The 17,468-nt window shown below is 38.3% G+C and overlaps 1 protein-coding gene across 2 annotated transcripts in view; it reads left to right on the top strand.

Moving 5' to 3' along the window:
• The first annotated feature begins 320 nt into the window (after positions 1-320).
• SERTAD2 (SERTA domain containing 2) overlaps positions 321-17,468 on the top strand; it is a 154,984-nt gene continuing 137,836 nt past the window's right edge. The window contains exons 1-2 of one of the 2 annotated variants that reach the window (XR_014174326.1): positions 321-840; positions 6,025-6,703. The gene's annotated coding sequence lies outside the window, so the exon portion shown is untranslated. Of the gene's footprint in view, positions 841-6,024; positions 6,704-17,468 lie in introns of those variants that run through there. The other variant, XM_081940875.1, reaches the window with a different exon arrangement.

The raw sequence follows: 17,468 nt of genomic DNA, 5'->3' as shown, positions 1-17,468 counted from the left end.
AGAAAAAAAGGGGGGAATCCCTCCCCCGCTGCTCTCCCTGGCCAGCTTCTCTCTTCCTTTTCAACTCCCCCCTCCCGCCCCCACCGTTCCGCAGCAGTGTCCTCAGAAGACTCATTGAGCGAAAAGGGGCAGGGAAACCCCCCCTCCCCCGGCCTTTGGGCAAAGAGCGCCCTAGGCATTGGTGGGCAGGGCCGTCACTCCGTGCCAGTTGGCTTTGACATAGGGCCCCTGGAGAGTGGTGGGCGGGGTTCCCTCTCCACCTCCTCCTGTGTCTAACTCAAAAGTCTGTGAGTCACTGACTGCACAACCCATCAATCCCATTAAATGCCTTGTGCAGGCGGGCATGCGGTGTTAGCGCTGCCGCCGCCGCTTCTGCTCCCAGAGCACGGGGCTCCTCCTGCTTCTCTTGCCTCCGCCCTTCCAGGGCACGGGCTGCCTCGGCTCCTCAAGGTCTCTCCTCTTCTTCCTCCTCCTCCTCCTGGCTAGCTGGTTGTACTTGTTAGGTGTCACATCCTTCTTTCCAGCTGCAGTACCAACTTCCCTCCCAGCCAGCCTCCCTGTTTGGCAGAGGCTACAGCAAAGTGATGGGATAGAGCAGAAGCCGCTTGAATCCCCTCGGCCGTCTATACATAAGTCCTTAGCAGCGTGGATCGCCGCTTCCTGTCGTCTTATCACATTCTTGCCCCCGCTGTTTAAGTCTTCCCCGTTGTCTTATCTTCTTTTTCTTGTTATCCCCCTTCCCCTGTTTCCTTGTTCTTTCCACCCCCTTTTTAATCTTTTAGTCCCCCCCTTTTCCCCTCTGCGCTTATGAATTTGGATCGTTGAATTCTCCTGCAAAGGGTGAGTACAAGAGAATAAATAGTGGTGTTTTTTAAAGCATTTGTTTAAAATGCTTTAAAATGCTATTTGGAATGTATATTATATAAATTATATAAATATAACGTAATGGAAAGAGGTGAGCTTTTAAGCTTTATTCTGTGAGGTTTTTTTAAAAAAAATATGTTGTCTGTTAATTTTTTTCTAGATTATTACTAACTTTTTTGAAAGTTAAAACAATTTAAATTTTTTAAAACTTAAAAAGAAATACATTTTTTCCTTAACACCGCTCCTCGTTTACTTCTGTTTCTTCCTTATCTTGGCTGACAATGACTCTATCCCCACCTCCTTCATAATAATATTGAACACTGATCATTATCAGTATGAAATGATTGATGTTCATTGTAAACACTGTATATGTCTATATGTGAACTGTAACCCCAACCATACTTAAGCTCATGGATGACACAGAGACTTATTTCAAAAAGATTCATTGCAACTTTGAGGTAGAAAAATTCTGTTCATACATACCCACTGTAGTATTAATTTGTGGAGTAGCCTGATGATATAGACTGATATGTTAAAAGGAATGACACATTTTGTAGCATCCATTCAGGTACAAAATGCTTATATGCTGAGATTTAAGTATAAAATCGCACCCTCTGTTTCTAGTGTGCATTGTGGTTATTGTGGGCCCACAAGAAAAGTGAATAGCTGTTAGGTAGCAAGAATGACCACATTTTGAAACAGGCAAAATATACTTAAAACTCTTATTAACTCTTTCATTTAAACATTAAGAACTTCTTAGATGATTACAAATTATAGTGAATAGATCCTCCAAATTTTGAAGCAGTCTACCAGTAACCACCAGTTGCTGGGGAGTTTTAATAAGAAATCGCTGTTAGACTCATGTTCTACTTATGAGCTTTCTAAAAGCATTTATTTGGGCATTGTGGCAAGCAATGTTGTATCTGATGGACCTCGGATATAATTCTATGAAGCTCTTAGCAGTCAACTTTTGTCTCACAGTTCCTTCATTCATCATTCAATATTTTTAAGCTACTAATAGGCTAAAGTTATGGATCTTGGGTAAAATAAGTGCCTGACTGGTATGTCATAAATTGTCAGTTAACACTGGTGCCAGTGTCACATTTCATTTTGCAATTTCAAATTTTGTATTTAATGTTATGCTGAATAGACACTTCCTGTAACTCTATGTACAAAGGATGATATGACATGGGACTAAATTGTGTGTTATGATTATCCTCTGTTAATTTAATAAATGTTGCCTGCAGAGGGTCTTAATGCACTTCAGTTCATTGTTCTAGCTAGTGGGAGTGGACCATTACGGGGGAGGTGCGTTACCTATGATAGGTAGCAACAACCCATTTAATATTTAAGAACTAGGTTACCAAATGCATGCTTGGGTTAAAAATGAAATCCTAGGCTGTACTTACTTAAAGATATAATAGTAACTAGAAAGGCTGTGAGTATTCCTACATGATAAAATGGGCCTGTTCAAGAAATAGCTAATATTCCAGTGGATACTGCTATAAGGTGAAATCTTGGCATACTTTTCCCCATCTAACTTTTCCTTTGTCATGATTTAGCAACCCCTCCCTCTTTTTAACATATTATTTCCTTTATGGTTGTTTCCAAGCTTTGTGAATTTAACAATATAGAGTGGCATTATTTCTTTCTGTTTTGGGGTCTTGGACTTGGAATCCTAATATGTAAGAATTGCCATGGTTTTTATGTCTATTCTTAAGAAAAATAAAAGACTTCATAGAAACAGGCCCATGACATATGCCTTTTCATTTTTTGGATTTGGTACTCTCTGTTGTTTTGTATTGTTTTTGGATTGTGCAAATTTCAAGAACATTTCTCCAGTCTGATGAAGAAGTTTGGTTTCGGTGGCATTTTTTCTGAGATGGTGTGCCTCCTAAATTGGCTTTGATATGGATACTTTCTAAATTACTGCCAGATTTTAGCCAATCCAGCTGTGTATTTTGTTAAAATTGTTACTAGTCTTTGGAATGGGGAACTAATTCAGGTAGCTGACAGTCTGCTTTCCAAGCCCTTCTCTTCTGTGCAAGAGCCCATGTATTTTCCTGGTATTTCGGAGAACTGTTTGCTGCCAGTGAAGCAGCAGGGCTGACTGGTTGAGCAATGTTGGCAGGAAACTCAGAATAAATATGAATGAAAATAGGCTAGCGGCCATTTGAAGGTGTATTCAGTGGCTCTGCTGGCAACAAAAAGAATCTCCATCTGTATAGCACGCACACAATGGCATTTAGAAGAGCAGGTCTTTTATGTCTGGCTAACACTATTAAGAGTCTCAGAGCTTGGAGGAATGTGAACAAGTGTTTTGCAGTGTTTTACAGGTGAAGCATCAGGCATGGACTCCCAATTTGGGTGCCACTTGAGTTGTAGATTGCTTAATAAGAATTGCCTTCTACTACGGGTCATGGTCAACTAATGTATTCAGAGATGCATTAGTTAAATATGATAGGATGATAGATAATCAGGCGCCTTAGACATAGACATCAATTTTGCTATTGGGGACATAATTTTACTTTTATTTATTTGATGGCATGAAAATACCACCAGGGAAAACAGAGGTAAACATTTTGAGCAGTTATTATTTATTTATTTTGAAGAATCGATAAAATAACACTTTGGGAGTATAACACAAAATATTTTAAAGTCTTTTTTAAAGCAGGAAAACATTAGTTTATTATCAAATATAAACAGTGTGGCAATAAACCATCAATTTATTGTCAAATGTTAATAGTGTGATTTTGTGGCAAGAAGTTGTGTGTGTGTATGTATATGCCAGTGCTCTTTTGAGTCCATTTTTGATTCCTGGCAACTATAGTTTCTTGGCAATGTTTTTTAGAAGTAGTTTGCCTGCTTCCAAGGGCTGGGGGAGAGGGACTGCTCTAAGGCTTTGTGGCTAAGGCAGGACTAGAACGTACTGTCTCAGGGTTTCTAGTCTGGTACTTTAACAGCTACATAAAATTGTCTCTAGGTCTCCTAAGTTCTAAGTGGTCTAGATCAGCGGTCACCAACTGGTGGTCCACAAGAACATTTTGGTGGTCTGCAGAAAAATTATTTACATTTTTTATATTGCACTAAATACTATTTATTTTTTAAAAAATTATATTAGTGGTCCACGGGATTTAAAATTATGAATTTAGTGGTCCCTGAGGTACGAAAGATTGGCGATCCATGGTCTAGCTGTTGTAAAAATGGTGATATGGAAGTTGTGTGTGAGGCTTGTTTTCCTGTTTTGTATATGGATAACTCCTTTGGATTAATTCACTAATATTTACTGTTAATTGGTCTGGTTTTATTATTTGTGGTAAACAATAATTATCCATGCAGAGCAGTATATATTTGTATTTGAGAATGAGCATTTCCCAACCCTGTAAAAATTCCTGTAAGAAAGTTATATGACTAAGAAAACATGGAGACTCCTAAAAACTGGAGAATTAGGAGCTGCGTTTAAATGGTCTGTTCCTGGGCATGGGAATCTGGTTTGTAATGGTTAGGCAATGTAAGGGACTTTTGGATTAAATGGATTAAGAATCTAAATAACCGGACCCTGTGGCTAGTGGAATGCAATGGAAACTACCTTGATTTCCCTGAAAGATCTGCCTAGATAAAGATAAGTGTATGACAGAGATTAAGAGTGTGATTGAACCTCCTACATAGCTGAAGTGCTTTCAGTGTCCTTTGACTATGGTATCCTGCAATTACTATACTATTGGGTAGCTTGAAAGAAGTTAAAGTTTTTGCTTTATGGTAATTCTACTTGACCAAATGGCCCTTACTTGACCAGGGATAATACATGATAATAAGATGTCTAGAATTTACTGGTTTTTTGTTTACTTTTTGCTGTTTTCTTAAACTGATAACATTCATTCAACATCCTCACCACATATGCAGAAATAATATTTCTAAAATAATTCTGAGACCTCCATGAAAAAGGCTGGCAGTATTCACAAATCACATTGTGCCATATTTAATATCTCCAAATCTCTAATCCACTTAGGTTAGTTAGATGCCCCTAAAACCTCACAAAAAGCAAATTCATATAAGGCAGGACAATGAGTAGAAAAAAGGTGGTTGTGGTGTATTTAGTAGTTGACAAAAATATACAAACATTTTTAGGGCCTTCCTTATTCTGGAGGACTTCAGTACTCAAACACATTTTCTTCCTAGTCTGATCTTCTCTTAACACTGAAAACGCATTTTCCATGTTTTCTACAGCTGCTTTTCGAATGTTGTTATGGTAGAGAAAAGTAGTGTACATCACAGCTCTACATATTTTGTTATATTCTTTATTATATTGAACACAGTAGATTTGCCCAGGTTAAAAGCTGATCTAGAGCTAACCCAACTTCAACATGATATAATGTCTAACTATTTTTAGTCTTCTTTTTTTGTATTATATAAGGATACGGTAATATGTTAATGGATGTTTTGACCTCATATTAACAGTCAGCTATTGTTGGTATAGATATAGAAGTAAGTAGGAGAGGATGCACAATTAGAACAAAAGCATAATATGATTATAAAGGCGAAAGGGATGACAAAAAGAGGTTTGGGCAGGTAAACGTTCAAGGAGTTTGGTGAGACATCTTAGCGTATCTCCAAACCTTTGATTCAAATTAATTATACTACCACAAATTGCCTAGCAGCATTTCTTTTTCATATAATATGAATTCTTTGATGACAGTGATCCATCAGATACTATTGAATTTATATGAAGCAAAAGAAACCTGTATATGGTAGAAGTAGTCCAATTATTTTTTCTCCCTATATCTGAATCAGTGGTTACTAAGAAAGTTTAAATGGATTCAGATTGGACTGACTGAGAATAGTTTAGTTCAGGGCAAATGAAAATGATCCAATCAGTGTTTGTTTAGTAGATGAGTCAACTATGTTTGTGTTCTGCTTAGGACTGGGTGGACTAGGAGAGAGATGGATTGCCCAAACACCAAAGCTGCAGGCAACCCCCCCAAAGGCTTGAGGTGATCTCAAGATGCCCTCCCAAAATAGGCCATATTTTTTAATGTCCCAGTAGTGAAAATTATTAAATACATGATTAGGAAGTAATCCTATTAATGACTTAATTAATTTAATTTAGTGCCAGTTAAGTAAAAATGAAACCAAATTCAGTTTTTGTCTTGTTTGTTTCAGAATGTGGCCCCAAGCATGACAGTCAGAGCAAGGGCAGCTCTCGGCTTGGAAATGTTGTGTGTTCCTGGATAGGTTGCAGTGGAGGTGTGCTTTGGATCAAGAAAATCTCCTTAATTCCCAATGAAGTTGCTTATCAGCCTCAAATGATACATCAATCCTAGCCATTCTTAGAGGCAGATTACTGGATGTAACTACTGTTATACAATAGGTTAGAAACTTCTAGGGTTGTGCTTGAAAACCAACCCAAAACCTGAACTGATTTAGAATGTGGTATTTAGTTTCTACCTCCAACAATTCCTAATTAAGCTGTGCCTGGAAATTAGTGTGCTTGTTTTGAACTTTAAGACTTTGGAATCTTTAAAAATTGGGGGGGGGGAATCCCCCTGATAGTTATCTCCCAATACATATCTGTAAGCAGGTGGAAAAAACATTAAGTTAAGATTGATGATGTAAGTAAGGGACTGGATATATTTTAAAGGGAGTATCTTGTTATAGAATTTCTTCCCAACAAAAGTTTGTCTAGGCTGCTAAGTTCAAATGGCAAAGATATACATTAAAACCAAGTTTTTCAAGGAAGCATGTAAAGACAATTGAATTTTATTCTTGATTTAAGAAATATTTTAACAGAACTTGTTGATGTATGGAATTGTAATTTGATTAAAAAAAACTTTGATTTCTATTGCTGTGCTTGGACATTATTGTTTCTAATAGCTTTTAGCCATCTTCAAAGTATGTTTCCACCCTATATGACATCAGAGTTTTTAGAATGGTAAAAATAACACAGAGTATAAAGCATTCCATAAAATTCAGTCCAAAGAGGCCAATAAAATGGATAATGCAGTGGAAATGGAAGCATATTGGGGCAGAAAAAGAGAGTCTGGCCTATTTATTTATTTCCTGTATTCAAAGTGGCCACAATTGAGACAAAACCAAAATAAGAAACTAGCTTTGTGGCAAAAAAAAAACATAACTAGGATGGATGGATGGATGGATGAATATATATATATTGGGCATACCAGGGGTTGTAACACAAATACATATATACATATACATACATACATACATACATACATACATACATACATACACACACACACAAAGAGAGAGAGAGAGAGAGAGAGAGAGAGAGAGATTAGATAGATTAGATAGATAGATGATAGATAGATAGATGATAGATAGATGATAGATAGATAGATAGATAGATAGATAGATAGATAGATAGATAGATAGATGATAGATTGATAGATGATAGATAGATAGATGATAGATAGATAGATGATAGATAGAAGATAGATGCTATTATTCTGGGATTCTATCCAGGAATAGTTTCCTGTTAGAATTGAATTTTACATCAGATTGGTTTTTTGGATACAAAGTTAGTCTCTATATTAAAGCATATTCTCATAACCGGATTAGCCATTCTTCTACAATTAACAGAATTGGCAGCTTAGGTCAGAAGTAGATAATTACAGCCTGCCAGATATTGCTAAACTTCCCTTCCCATCATCCCTTACTGGAAAGTATCTTGACTAGAATTGTTGCTAGCAACAGCATTGGGGAGAGCTGCCTGTTGTTCATCTTCACTTTCCTTAGGTTTATAAAAGCTCCCCTTTATTTCCAATGAAGAATTTGAAATCTAGGTTAACAATTATAAAAGTTCTGAAGAGATGTGGTCACTTTTATTAAGAATTTGATCTCTGGAGAACATTCTAAGATGAGATTGTGTCTTCCTAAATGCAAGTCTAGCCTTAGTTAGACACTTAACCATTGAAAAATGGGAATATTCAAATAATATAACCAGATCGGTGGCTTGGATCTATGTGTCCATTTTGAATTTAGAAAATTTTCTTCTTGAATTGTAACAATTATTTCCACAACCAGCTACAACACCCACAAGCCTTAGAGCAGGGGTATCCAAACTTGGGAACTTTAAGACTTGTGGACTTCAACTCCCAGAATTCCCCAGCCGGCTGGCTGGCTGGGGAATTCTGGGAGTTGAAGTCCACAAGTCTTAAAGTTCCCAAGTTTGGACACCCCTGCCTTAGAGCAACTTTTCATACTGACAAGCAGCAATATGAAAAACATGTTGTGAAAACAAATCTTTTTAAAAAGAAAACAAATGAATCAAATAAATTCAAAAGGAATGGGATTATACTTGACTTTTCTTTACAGGTCGGTTATTATTTACTTAGATATAGTTATTTAATGAATGATTTTAAAAGCTATCATGCCATTTAGTTAATGTGTGGAAGCAAGGTTTATTGCAACCAGACCTGGTGTTTTTGTATTGCAATATTCTCAGTAAAGTACGTAACTCGAGAGAGAATGTTGCCTGTTTCTATAGAAAACCTGGCTCTTGAAAAATGACTTGGTTCATAAATTGTGATAACCAATCATTTATTTAATCATTTGTGGCATAAATCACAATGATTGGATTCATACCACATGTTTATAAGATACCCTATCTGGGTTCAGGTAATTTACATAATAAAGCCAGACAAACAATAAACCTAAAGAAATTAGTAGGAAGTGTTTTTTGGAACCCTGACACGTGGCTAGCAAAATGTCAGCACATATTCACTCATTCACCTGACTGTCATTCATCCATAAACCATGTTAATACAAGCCTAAGAACTCAGATATATAACTTACTTAGTAAACCATATCCAAAAGTCTAATTCATAAACCAGCGATTGTCAAAACGGCAGTCTAAGAATCTAATTGGGAGTTTTGCTGTAGGGGGTTTATATTAATGTGCATTGTAGAACAAGAGCTGTGTTCGCCTGTGGTAGCCAAAAATAAAGAATCTTTATTGAAGGATAATATAAAATAAAATATATAGTAAATTGTATTTTGTTGCCTGCTGTTTGGTTTGGATGGAATAATAGATCTTATTAAGAGACAGAAGGTTATTGAATTTAAAAGGTTACAATTTGAGATTTGGATGGTATGGGATATTTTTGGAATGATAAACTTAAGGCAAACTTAGATTTTAAAAATCATGTCAAGCAAGCTATTCTTAGATTATGGAGCAATTATAAATTTAGATTTTGCTTGAAAACATCTTTGTATTTTCATCCCAAGAAACATTTTATAGATGAGGATGTGTAAGTAAACATAAATAATTAACTTATGATATATTAGAATTCTGTCAAAGAGATTGTAAAATGAAATCAAGAGAAGGTTTGATAACAGAAATATACTCTTGTCAATGGTTTTCTTATGTACAACAGACAGAAAAGCTTAAAGCAAATAAAAGTTTTTATGGTTTTGAATAAAATAAGACTGAGTTTGAAATAGAATTATGTACTAACAATGGACATGTTATTACTACTAAATTGTATAATCTTTTGTTGCAATAAGCAAATCAATGGTCAATGGATCAATGGTCAAATATGTGGTTGAAAGGATTGAAATATACATATATTCTATTCCTAAAGATAATTTTTATTAAATGATGTATTGCTGGTATTTATTACCGAATAAACTGACTATTATGTATAAAGTTGCTTTGAATCTTTGCTGGATGCCTGGTGGATATAGAAAAAGTTAAAAAAATTGGATACATACAAAATATATTACAAATACATTAATTCAAAAGGTTTTAAAGATACAATTGAACCCCAAGACCTTTTTTTGCGGGGGGGGGGGCAAACAAATGGATAGGCAACTAGAAAATAATATTGGAACTTTGTTTTTTTATATTTGACAGTTGCAGCATGCTCAAAAGTGGAAATGTTCAGCAATTCTCACAACAGAAGAATGGTTGGTGAAGATGATGAACTTGCAAAGATAGCTAAATTACTAACTTCTTTGCTTAGAAAAAAGATAATAAACTACTTGTAGACTTTTTACATGAAATCGAAAAAAAATGCACTTATAATTTTATGATGATTAGAAAAAAAAAACCAGGATAGTAGAAAAGAGTGATCTTTTAGTTGTAATCATAAGAGTATGAGATAATTGTGTAACATCAGTTCCATGACTGCATACATCCGATGAAATAAGCCACAACAGTTTATGCCTTTGTATAAAAAAAAATTGTTGATCTGAAAATGTGCTAATAGACTTCTGATTACTGCTTGCATCTTTTAATTCTTTTTGGAGGTCCCAGAAGGAAGGAAATTTGCTTTGTGTTTCCTCTCACTTGGCTGACAGAGCGTTCATTGCTAGCTTTGTGTCACCAATGGAGATGATTTAGTATTAACATTAATCGTACAAACTAAATTACCTTTAGGGACTTTCTGGATCTTAATAGCTGATGGAGTAAACAAAATGCATACATGTGGGAACTTTGATGAACCTTTCAGCACAGATGACGTTTTTTAAAAAATGTACCTTTTAAAAACATTTCCTGCTGATCAATACTGGAGGAGAAGGAACAATTATGAAATGAGTAATAGCGTTTTTGAAATTGTGGTGTGGGTAGGATTTTATATATATATAAATTGTGTGTGTGTGTGAGTGAGAGAGAGAGAGAGAGAGAGATTTCATGTGTTTCAAACTGGCTCAACTGAAGAGTCACATCTGCTTCTTATTTTTTTAAAGGATCAGTGTACTACCTTTATGAAAATACTGTTAAATCCACCTGAAATAAACCATACTTAAAACCTTACAGACTTCCAACATATTCAAAACATACCTGAATTTACTTTTGTTCGTATAAATTCTGAATTAGAAACATTCAAAGTTTATTATCTTTTACAAAGTGAAAGATTAAAAAAGGCCAAACCTGAAATATTTTTAATTTCATGGGAGTGGGATTTGCAAAAACATTGAAGAAATTCAGCTGCTGCTTTGGGGGAAGAAACACTGAAAGCCCTTGGACTAAAGTTTTTGCTTATTCTTTGTGTGTTTGTTTTCAGCAAAAGCACATCATTTCCATCACTCTTACAGTATTGCCTTGTTTCAGATCTCTTCACTCACTCATCTAGTTGGTAAGATAAAAAGAAATTAAGCTGGCTGGTATGTCAGGCAAATTAAGATCTTTAGAAAGAAACTGGGCATTATATAGCTTAAAATATAATGCCTGTGAGCTTAGTAAATTATTTATTTATTAATCAAATTTACATAGTGGCCCATCCCACCCAACTCTAATTATTATGTTTGGAAGTCAATAAAATGCTGGAGTTCTGTCCCCAGAAGGTTTTTTAATGAATTACTGACATTTCCTTGGTTGTATTTTATATATTTTTCTCCTGTATTTTATTATTGTTAAATAAATAATTTTTATTTACAAGGGATTCAATATTATTGCCACACGTTTAGTTTCACTATTTTTGATTTGATATCATAAAGATTCTAATACAATACAATCACCCTTTACATACCTTTGTGGTACAGAAATAAAGCTTTAACACTAGTAAGAGTAGATATAACATCTTTAGTAACATTTCCCCTGGACCATTATTTTCTTTTTTTCTTGTCTTCTAGGTAAAACCTAACACAGGTAGTCCTCAAATTATGACCACAATTGAGCCAAATTTTATGTTGTTAAGCAAGACAGTTAAGTGAATTTTGCCCCATTTTATGACCTTTCTTGCCACAGCTAAGTGAATCACTATAGTTTTTAGTAACACGGTTGTTAAGCCCCATTGACATTGCTTGTCAGAAGGTCGCAAAAGGTGATGACATTATCCTAGGACACATCAGCTGTCATGAATATGAGTCAATGGCCAAGTATCTGAATTTTGCTCACGTAACCATAGAAATTGTGCAATGCTTGTAAATATGAAAAACAGTCATAAGTCATTTTTTTTCAGTGCCACCATAAGTTCGAATAGTCACTAAACAAACTGTTCTGAGTCGAGGACTCTCTGTACCATAGAATAACAGTTTTAAGGAGCGGAATAAGTAAGTGATGCCAAATTGTTTTGCTCTGTTTTGCTTACAATCTCATTGGGTTCCATTTTGCTTAGCATTTAATCCTGGGTAGTAATATCAACAATCCGGAATGGGATTGAACTCATTTTCTGAGATGCAGCTGGGAAACTGCTTGACTTGGTCTAGCTGATTAGCATGCATTAGTTTTAGAAAAATAAGGAAACTGTCAGTAACTCTGTAAAGAGGAACCTGGTGCTTGTTTCAAATCAGCTTTGTTTCTGATGAGGCCTACTAAACCTGTATGCATGTGAGAACAGAAACTCCTCACATTGCCCATTTGGTGATACATGCAAAAGTAAAGGTCAGCAACTTGGAAAATTAATAATACAGTTTATGTTGACATTTCAGAAGGATTGCTGGTTGGGGTGTGGTTACACTCCAGAGTGTTTTTTATAGTGGATGTGTACTCTTTTATTTCATGCTTTCAACGCAAGAGGAAACTATCGCCAATTTCTTTTTCCCAGCACAATCTCTATTTCGTCTCCACAGCTTTAAAAAAAAAAGATTAAAACAAATCTTGCATTTTATTCTTATTAAATGAGATTGATGTAGAATAGACAAAACTTTTAATGTTAGAGTTATGGCTGTCCCATAAGGCTACGAAGGGCTTAGAAAGTCAGCCAAAATACAGAGAGGGTTTTAAAAAGTAAACAAATAAAGTTCCACTTCATTCTCAACTTTGCCTGCAGTGAAAACTTAACAAAATCATGAAGCTACTTCTCTCTAACATTGCTTTTCTATCTCCAGCAGCATGCCACTCCTATAACCATAAGGCTTTAAAGGGACAGATTTCCATAATGCTTCTTTTTAAGCAAGGCTCTCTAAATTGCTTTGTTTATATTGAGAGGAGGCTAATGTCCTTTTCATGTGTAAGGGAACAGAGGTTTAATCCTTTTTTTTTTTTTTCAAAAAGTTTTATTGGTTTTTTAAAAACATTTATGCGGAAAAGGGTAAGTGGAATGGTTACAAATTTTGGCAGTTGCAAGTGTGGCAGACGCCCCCTCCCTCCAGACTCCTAGGTTACATCAAAATATCAAACCTTAATACATAATCATAAAAAATCAGCATATTAATTCTAGAAAAAATAATTTTCAATCAGTTTATATAGTTATAATATATAGTCTAGTTATAAATTCATTATTACTTTCGGTCTGTTTATAACATTGTGGTTTTCTTATTTATTTTTGTGATCTGAGCTTTCTTGGTGTTGCCCCTTCACCCCCCGCTGGCAGAGCTCCGGCCCCTCCCGTGTCCTGTATGACCGTTGTAGTGTCTTCTGTTTTTTCTAGGTTCGCTTTATTTTTTTCCATAAAGGCCTGTGCCTCTATGGGTGTGTTGATTCTGATTCTTGTCTCCTCCCAGAATATCAGCATACCTTCAGGCATCAACCATCTAAACCACACCCCCTTCTGGTATAATTTATTCGCCAATTGCGAATAGCTTTTCCTTTTTTCCCTAATTTTTTTGGGGATCTGCTTCAGAATGGTTATCTCCCTGTTGTGGTATGTCAGTGTTTGCCCCCTTTGTACACCCAGAATTTCATCTCTTGTGGTTTTCCTAAGGAATTTAATATGAACCTCCCTGGGTACATTATGTGTTCTGGCATATGCTGAATTCACTCTATAGGCTAGGTCTATCTCCCATTCCATCTGCTGTTTATCTTTGTGTATGTATTCAGCTAAAATATCAGTCATAATGTCCCTTATATTTTCCCCATCTGCTTCTATTACATTTTGAAATCTTAAATAAAAGGACATTCTCTCAAACTCTGTTTTCATTTGTTGGATGTCAAGTTCTTTGTTCCCCTTCTGTAAAGCCTCTACCCCTCCCTTCGCCTCCGCCACCCCACCCTCCACAAGGTCCAGTCTCTGTGAGTTCTTAAAAATTTGGGCTTGATTCTCTTTAATTTCATCTTTCATTTCCCTTAACTGTTTAATCCTATTGGTCGAAGGGTTTGATAGCTCCCTATAAAAGGGCCACAGTATCCACTTTGGGGCACACTGAAGCCATTGCCCGCTGCCTGAACTTCTCACTGACCCTACCCCCGAGACGCCAGTCCTCCTCATTGACTGCCTTGAAACTGGACCCGTCTCGTCCAGTGACATTGCCCGTCACTCTGCGAAGTACTCCACTATCAAACAAATTTTGAACTGGGTGTGGAGGGGGTGGCCCAAGAGGCCTGTTGGGGCTGATTTCAAAATGTATTTTACCACACACGATGAGTTATCGGTTGTAAATGGCTGTTTGCTGTTGGGGGGATCGGATCGTTGTTCCACCCAAACTGTGCATTGCAGTATTAGAGGCTTTACACGTAGGGCATCCTGGAATTGTCAGGATGAAGTCTTTGGCTAGGAGTTACGTGTGGTGGCCTAACATGGACAGGGAGATCGAAGAGTGGGTGGCTACCTGTACAACGTGCCAGGAGTCCAGACCAGCTTCCCCAGAGGCGCCTGCTAAGGAGTGGGAACAACCTCAAGCACTGTGGTCTAGGGTGCACATTGACTTTGCTGGCCCAGTTCATGGCCAAACATTTCTCGTAGTTGTGGATGCCTACTCAAAATGGTTAGAGGTAGTCCTGATGACTTCCACTATGGCAGAAGCGGTCATCAAGTGCTACAGAGACTTTTCTCCACGCACTGCCTACCTGACGTCTTGGTCTCTGACAACGGGCCCCAATTCACAGCCATGCAATTTGAGACCTTCGTAGCAGCTCAGGGAATCAGGCATGCCCTGGTCGCGCCATTCCAACCGGCCTCCAATGGTTAGGCAGAGAGAATGGTGAGATCTGCAAAAAGAGACCCTCTCTAGGATGGGCCCGGGAGATTGGCAAACACAGGTTGACCACTATTTGTTAATTCAGCACATCACACCCAGTGCCACTACAGGGAGAAGCCCCTCCAAGCTTCTCATGGGTCACCAGCTAAGGTCCCCAGACTCCCCACTTAGACCGGCTACATCTCAACTATTCTACCTCATCGCCCCCAGACTCCACAAGCAAGATTCGGACATTTAGCGTAGGGGATTCTGTATATGCCCACAACTACGCCAGGGGAACTCTGTGGATTCCTGCCACAGTGATAGGCATCACCGGCCCTCGCTCTTACCTCTTAGAGCTCGAGGACGGTCGGAATTGGAGAAGGCACATTGACCAACTCTGTGGCTGCCTCTCCAACTCCACTCTTAGACAATCAGAGGTAATTCCTGAATGAGTTAGCCAAAGCCCTACCCAAACAGAGCAAACACTCACTCCTTCCCCGGCCAGCTCAAGCCTGAGGGTCCCGGGAAACCTATCTGGTTATGTTGCATGCCCGTAGCGAGATCTGAGTGAACCGGCTCTAGAAGCTCCAGCCGCGGCCTGTGAAAGGTTCCAGGAGCTTCCACCAAGCGGAGCTGCGGAGCAAACCAGTCTGTCCGACCTGTCCAAGGAAACCCCTCCTACTGAACTGCGCAGGTCTGGCAGAGCTACCCAAAAGCCCACCTACCTGCGTGACTATGTAACAAGTAGGATTATTCCATCCAAGAGGGGAGGGGTGTTAGATACTTGTTCTAACTATAGTGGTTTCCACCAAGGTCCTCTGTTCCGGTGGGAACAGAGATTTAATCCTATTGGTCAAAGGGTCTGACAGCTTCCTATAAAAGGGCTGCTGTCAGACTCAGCCTTCGCTGGATTGTTCTCACTTGTTGTACTTAATAAAGAGCTGTTGTTACCGTTAAGCCTGTATGTGCCTATTCATTACCCAATCTAATACTCAGGTGTTTATTATTTTTCTTTTGCTGAAGCCTTCTGCATCCTGGTGCTTTCTAGATGAGTTGGGCTTTAGTGCTTAAAGGCTCAGAAGCCAGCATGCCCAATTTGGGATTATAGGAGTTAAAAGGCTGAAAGATCTAAGTTGAGGAATATTGCTGCAGAGATTCATGCTTTTCTTTATGCTTTGCACAATCTCAGCAAAGCTATAGGTCCATGATGGCGAATCTCTGGCATGCGTACCATAGGTGGCACGCGGAGCCATTTCTGAGGGCACGCTCCCATTTCTGAGGGCCTGTCAGCTTCAATACGCATGCACGCACTGGCCAGCTGATTTTCAGTCATTTTCCGCCTGAAGCCTCTGGAGGGCAAAAAACCGCCCAACACCCAACCCTTAAGTTTGGGAACGGAGTTCTGGTTTGTGTGTTGGGTTGTTTTTCACCCTTCAAAGGCTTTAGGGAAACCTCCTGAAGCCTCCGGACGGAGAAAAACGGCCCAATTGGCAACCCGGAAGTCCATTCCCAAATTTCCGATTTGTGTGTTGGGTCGTTTTTCGCCTTCCCCAGGCTCCTAGAAAGCCTCTGGAGCTTTGGGAGAGTGTAAAATGCACCTACCCGGCCCACCGGAAGTCAGAAAATGAGCCATTTCTGGCCTCCGGAGGGCCTCTAGGGGGCGGGGGAGGCCGTTTTCACCCTCCCCAAGCTCCTAGAAAGCCATGCAAATGGGTGGGGCAGCAGGGTGTGTGTCATGTGTGCATGTGCATGGGGCACGGCATAGGAGAGCATTAAATTATGGGGGGGCATGCGCCCATGCTTTTAGCACCCGAGGCAAAAAAGGTTCGCCATCATTGCTATAGGTACTCTTGGTTTTTTTAGTGTTTATCCCACTTGCCTTGCTTTTGCACAATCTCGCCTAGTTCTTACAGCAAAGCCATCAATGCATGTTGCAATGAAGGATTTTGTTTATTATATACAGTAGCTTGTCACAAACCCTGACACTTATTTGGACTGATTGGTCAAACATCACCCAGCTAGCTTCCAAGCCAAAGGCAGGACTGGAATGTGGTCTTCCTACTCCTAGTCCAGCACACCACACTGGCTCTCTCAATATGTTGTTATGGCATAATACTGCTGTACTACTATAACTTGAAATATTATGAACTCATACCATAGAAGTAAACTACTATAAAGACATCAGATTGTATTATAAATTAAGAACGTAGAGATCTATTTGTTCTTTGCCTACTTCTCACCTACTGAAGCCGAATAGCAAATGGACCTCCCCGTGTCACACGTAAACCTAGTCTCGTCATTTGACAAATTTCCACATTTCCCTCCTTAAGAGTGAAAAACACAACAGTACTAAATTATATCACCATCTTTTCATGATTCTCCAGATTGGCTGCCTTAAAAACAGCTGCTTCGTTTTACCTCATGTTAGGACCAAGCCATATGTAGTCCCATAGCAACTGTCGCACTGTCTTTTTTAAAAAAAATTACCAGTTCATGGCCATATGGTTGGTCTTATGTGGCCATTCCTAATCAGATGCAGATGATTCACTTGCTCTCAGCTCTTACATTTCTAGGGAACTTGAGATCCTTCTTGGACAAACTGCCTCCTTCTCTTCCCTGTACCATTCTTTGTCATATACCTGAGACACAACACCTTTTAGGATTCATGTTTGGATGCCATGCTGATTACTGTAATGACTGGCTGTGTCTGGTTGTTGTTTGCATGCTGCAGGGAAACCTATTCATGTGCACCTAAACACTGGAGAAACAATAGAAAATGGGATAGTGTTCTGTTTTCCTGTTTT

Source organism: Natrix helvetica, assembly GCF_964273705.1.
Source record: "Natrix helvetica genome assembly, chromosome: 2".
In the NCBI taxonomy this organism is placed as follows: Eukaryota; Metazoa; Chordata; class Lepidosauria; order Squamata; family Natricidae; genus Natrix; species Natrix helvetica.
Note: the sequence above shows the minus strand (reverse complement) of the source record. Positions and strands in the feature narration are given on the sequence as shown.